The sequence below is a fragment of the Schistocerca cancellata genome, chromosome 4 (genome assembly GCF_023864275.1).
Source record: "Schistocerca cancellata isolate TAMUIC-IGC-003103 chromosome 4, iqSchCanc2.1, whole genome shotgun sequence".
Classification (NCBI taxonomy): Eukaryota; Metazoa; Arthropoda; class Insecta; order Orthoptera; family Acrididae; genus Schistocerca; species Schistocerca cancellata.
The window spans coordinates 552,721,178-552,727,503 of NC_064629.1; positions in this window are offsets into that span (position 1 = coordinate 552,721,178).

Sequence of the window (6,326 nt, forward strand, 5' to 3'; positions counted from 1 at the left end):
ATGCAACACCTCAAACGGTATTGAGAACAGAACAAAAATTTCGTGGCGTTACTTTGTAGTATGCCCTTGTATAATGCTGCAATTTCTGGGTTTATTACAATTAATACAGGCACTGTGACAGAAACCTGCTGAATCTCTACCTCAGGAGGATATGCACCTTTGCGAGCTGCACATTCCACTGAGGCTAAGGTCCAGCTCATTACGAAGAGTGGGATCTGGCGAATATGGTGGAAGGACTCTACGAAACTGTACTAGCTGGTACACTTACTTTCTCATGTAAACTTTCAGCGTCTGCCGTAATGGATGCAGAATATGAGCAAGCAACGTGTACTTGGCAGAAATTTATTGTATATAACTAACAAAGCTAACATGTAAAGGCATATTAGGTCTTTAAATGTGGACTAATAAGAACGATTGCTTTCTTATATCTGTATTGGTATTAAATAATTCCATGTGTTTTTTTAAGACTTCCTGTAGCTGCTATTAAGAAGTCACATTCCGTATCACGCAATCTGGTATTAGAATAAAAAAAACAGAAATTATACCTAGATCTGAAATCGAACTCAGGTATTCAAGTATTCTAACACAAAACTCGACCCACTGCACTAACTGGACAGCGCAGGTACACGCTACACTGAGGCGACAAAAACCATGGGACGACGATATGCACATATAAACATGGCGGTATTATCGCATGTACAAGATATAAAAGAGCAGTGCAGTGGCGGAACTATCATTTCTATTCAGGTGGTTCATATGAAAAGGTTCCCGAAGGGATTATGGTCGCATAAAGGGAATTAACAGACTTCGAATTCGGAGTGGTAATTGGAGTTAGACTGATGGGACATTTCATTTCGGAAATCGTTAGGAAATTCAGTATTCCGATACCCACAGTCTCAAGAGTGTGCCGAGAATACCAGACTTCAGGCAACACCTCTCACAATGAGCAACACAGTGGCCTTCACTTAGCGACCGAGAGCAGGGGCGTTTGCTTAGTGTTGTCAGTGCTAGCAGACAAGCAGCTCTGTGTGAAATAACCACAGAAATTAATGTGGGACGTGCGACGATCGAATCCGTCAGGACAGTGCGGCGAAATTTTTCGTTGATGGGCTACGAAAGTAGACGACCAGCGCTAGTGCCTTTGCTAACAGCACAACATCGCCTGCAGCGCCTCTCCTGGGCTCGTGGTTGTACCCTAGACGACTGGAAAACCGTGGCCTGATCAGATGAGTCCCGACTTTAGTTGGTAAGAGCTAATGGTATGGTTCGAATGTGGCGCTGACGCTACGAAGTCATGTTGTCAACAAGGCACTGTGCAAGATGATGATGGCTCGATAGTGGTATGGGCTGTGTTTACATGGCATGGATTGACTCCTCTGGTCCAGTTGAACCGATCATTAACTAGATATGGTTACGTTCAGATAGTTGGAGACCATTTGCAGCCATTCGTGGACTTCATGTGCCCAAAAAACGATGCGCGATGTCACTGGGCCACAATTGTTCGCAAGAACATTGTGCACAATTGGAGCGAATGATTTGGCTATCCAGATCGCCAGCCCTGCATCCCATCGAATATTTACGGTACATAATCGAGACGTCAGTTCGTGCACGAAATCCTGCACCGCAACACTTTCGTAATCATCGCCGTATACAGGGTGGTCCATTGACAGTGACCGGGTCAAATATCTCACGAAATAACTACAAAGAACGAAACTCGATTAGCTTGTAGGGGAAGCCAGATGGCGCTATGGTTGGCCCGCTAGATGGCGCTGCCGTAGGTCAAACGTATATCAACTGCGTATTTTTAAATAGGAACCTCCATTTTTTATTACATATTCGTGTAGTACGTAAAGAGATATGAATGTTTTAGTTGGACCACTTTTGGTCCACAGATGGCACTGTAATAGTCACAAACGTATAAGTACGTGGTATCACGTAACATTCTGCCAGTGCGGACGGTATTTGCTTCGTAATACATTACCCCTGTTAAAGTGGACCGTTTACCAATCGCGGAAAAGGTCGATATCGTGTTTATGTATGCCTAATGTGATCAAAATGCCCAACGGGCGTGTGCTATGTATGCTACTCGGTATCCTGGACGACAACATTCAAGTGTCCGGACCGTTCGCCGAATAGTTACGTTATTTGAGGGAACGGGAAATGTTCAGCCACATATGAAACGTCAACCACGACCTGCAACAAATGATTATGCTCAAGTAGGTGTTTTAGCTGCTGTCGCGGCTAATCCGCACATCAGTAGCAGACAAACTGCGCGAGAATCGGGAATCTAAAAAGCATCGGTGTTGAGAATGCTACATCAACATCGATTGCACCCGTACCATGTTTCTATGCACCAGGAATTGCATGGCGACGACTTTGAACGTCGTATACAGTTCTGCCACTGGGCACAAGAGAAATTACGGGACTATGACAGATTTTTTGCACGGGTTCTATTTAGCAACGAAGCGTCATTCACCAACAGCGGTAACGTAAACCGGCACAATATACACTATTGGGCAACGGAAAATCCACGATGGCTGCGACAAGTGGAACATCAGCGACCTTGGCGGGTTAATGGATGGTGCGACATTGTCGGAGCCAGGATAATTGGCCCCCATTTTATCGATGGCAATCTAAATGGTGCAATATATGCTGATTTCTTACATAATTACCTACCGTTGTTACTACAAGATGTTTCACTGCATGACAGAATGGCGATGTACTTCCAACATGATAGATGTCCAGCACATAGCTCGCGTGAGGTTGAAGCGTTATTGAATAGCATATTTCATGGGAGGTGGACTGGTCGTCGAAGCACCATAACATGGCCCGCAAGTTCACCGGATCTGACGTCCCCGGATTTATTTCTTTGGGGAAAGTTGAAGGATGTTTGCTAATGTGATCCACCGACAACGCCTGACAACACGCGTCAGCGCATTGTCAATGCATGTGCGAACATTACGGAAGGCGAACTACTCGCTGTTGAGATGAATGTCGTTACACATATTGCCAAATACATTGAGGTTGTCGGACATCATTTTGAGCATTTATTGCATTAATGCGGTATTTACAGGTAATCGCGCTGTAACAGCATGCGTTCTCAGAAATGACAAGTTCACAAAGCTACATGTATCACACTGGAACAACCGAAGTAAAATGTTCAAACGTACCTACGATCTGTATTTTAATTTAAAAAACCTACCTGTGAGCCATATGTCTGTGACTATTACAACGCCATCTGTGACAAAGTGAAAAAAGTGGTCCAACTAAAACATTCATATTTATTTACGTAGTACACGACTATGTAATAAAAATGAGGGTTCCTATTTTTCTAAAAAACGCAGTTGATATACGTTTGACCTATGGCAGCGCCATCTAGCGGGCCAACCATAGCGCCATCTGGTTTCCCCCTTCAAGCTAGACAAGTTTCGTTCTTTGTAGTTTTTTCGTTTGACGCTTATTTCGCGAGATATTTGGCCCGGTCTCGATCAATGGACCACCCTGTATAGAGGCAGCATGTGTCAGTATTTGTGCAGGGGAGTTCCGATGACTTGCTGATTCCAAGCCACGTCCATTTGCTGCACTGTCAGACGAAAGGAGGTCAGACACGATATTAGAAGGTATCCCACGATTTTGTTAACTCAGAATTTTATCAAGGTACTTGTGCATGTGATTGCAGTGTTGCTAAATTGCCTTTCCTTGATGAGCATTTTGCACTGAAAATATGCACGGAATGAAATTTTTTTACGATTATTGTTGAACAGCTAGTACGCAAAAATCGCACATCACACTGTGGTATCTGAGATTATGACTTGTGGTTCACCCTGCATTCTGTAATTGCATAAACGCGCACGCGCACGCACACACTCTGCATAGAAGGAGTTTTCTTGCTGTTAGTGTTCTTGACACTATGAGAGTCGTGTCTCACCTCACATGTGATTAACAGAGACAGACTGTAGGTGTCTAGACGTAATTTCTTGTATAATGCCTATAATTGTTCTGCATACACATGTAGACTATTGCAGAGTGAAATTACTTAAGTGAAAATGAACAATTATGCAGTTTAAAATATTTCAAATGTATTAAAGCTCTGCCATTAATGTGATATTGATTGAGAAAGTCTTTTAATTATTACTTTGAAGCTAATATGACAGTCCATCACACATTTAGAATATATGTCTTCTTGCAGTAAACATGGTGAATGTTAATAAACCGTCAAACTGCAAGGACGGATTCCTGACTGGAAATTGAGGAAAAAAGATTCTATGAAAAGTTGTCCAGAAATGGACAGTGTTAAGAAACGGCAAAAGATCGTCGCAGAGCATAGTACACAGCTGGGTCGCATCCACATAACAGCAGATGTGCAACTCATTGCACGTGATAGGGTAGTAGTGGTTGCCATGCAGGATATACATAATCGTACTTTGGCTTACATCGAATTTACAGAATCATCATAAAATTTCATGGTCACAGCTTGGTTTTTTAGGTAAACCTTACGACTATTCCTCATCAAAACACGTCCTTTTACGGTCACGTAACTATTCTATGTACGAGGGCTATTCAGAAAGTAGTGAACGTTTTGGCATTAAAAAAAACTAAGTACAAGAAATACATTTTATTATATACTTGTGAAAGATAACTGACATACTACTTTCTCACATAGTCACCAAACACATTGAGGAACGTATAGCGATGGACAAGATTAGAAATACCTTCTGCCGCCTGAGACTTCAGCCAGTGAGTCACGCCCGCCTGGAGTTCCGCGTCGTCATCAAAGCGCTGCGTTGCAAGCCAGTTCTTCATCTTGGGAAACAAGTAGAAGTCGCTTGATGCAAGATCGGGGCTCTAGGGCGGATGAGGGAAAATTTTCCATTTGAATGAATTAAGGAGTTCTTTAGTGCGGTTTGCCATGTGAGGTCGGGCATTGTCGTGCAAAAACAAAATTTTGGACGTCAGCTTTCCTTGGCGTTCGTTTTGAACTGCTCTTCTAAGGCTGTACAAAGTTTGACAGTACCAGGCAGAATTTATAGTTGCTCCACGTTCGAGAAAATCAGTAAGAAGCACACCTTGCCTATCCCAAAACACTCTCGCCATAAACTTCCTTGCTGAGAAGGTTCGCAAACATTTTCTTGTTTTTTTTTGGGGGGGGGACCTTGTGTGCCCCCCACTCCATGGACTGTAAATTTGTCTCCAAATTGACGTGTTTCGCCCACGTCTCGTTACCGGTTACAATTCGATCCAGTAATGAATCACAATGTTTGTGGTAGGCCTCCAGAAATGTCAACATTGCCCCCATTTGCTGTTCTTCATGGCCCTCTGTAAGCATTTTGGGCACCCATCGTGCACAAAATTTGTGATAGCCTAGCTTTTGAGTGACAATTTTAGACAACAAAGTCCGTGAAACTTGTGGAAAAGAAAGCGGAAGTTCCGTTATTGTGAAGCGACGGTATTCATGAACCGTTTCATCAACTTCAGCGACAAGATCATCAGTCACAACGCTCGGGCGTCCACTCTTGTCTTCATCATGAACGTTGGTTTGCCCATTTTTAAACCGAATACACCATTTACAGACGGAACATTCACTCATTACGTTGTTTCCGACACTTCGCACAGTTCACGATACATTTCTAATTTTTTTGCCAACAAAACCCGTATCACAGACAGCACCTCACAACTGGCGGGATTTTTTGATTGCAGCACAGCAAATGCGAATATCGAAAAAACTAGACGCGTAAAGACGTTCTGACTGTTACGGATGGATGCCGACTGAGCTGCCGAGCACGCACGTACCAAAATATACGCGATCGGCGAGCGCTAAGCGACGTCAGACAGAAACGTTCCCTACTTTCTGAATAGTCCTCGTATTTACAGGTACACACTAAACATTTACATGTGTACACTAATGCTTAACAAAGGACAAAAGTTATCTGAGTGAATGGAAGAGCCGGCCGAAGTGGCCGAGCGGTTCTAGACGCTATAGTCTGGAACCGCGCGACCGCAACGGTCGCAGGTTCGAATCCTGCCTCGGGCATGGATGTGTGTGATGTCCTTAGGTTAGTTAGGTTTAAATAGTTATAAGTTCTAGGGGACTGATGACCTCAGAAGTTAAGTCCCATAGTGCTCAGAGCCATTTGAACCATGAACTTTAATGTTTTTACAGTTTTCTGTCATATATCTGTTAACAGCTTACTGAATACATTCCCACGCCCGGGTTCCCGGGTTCGATTCCCGGCGGGGTCAGGGATTTTCTCTGCCTCGTGATGGCTGGGTGTTGTGTGCTGTCCTTAGGTTAGTTAGGTTTAAGTAGTTCTAAGTTCTAGGGGACT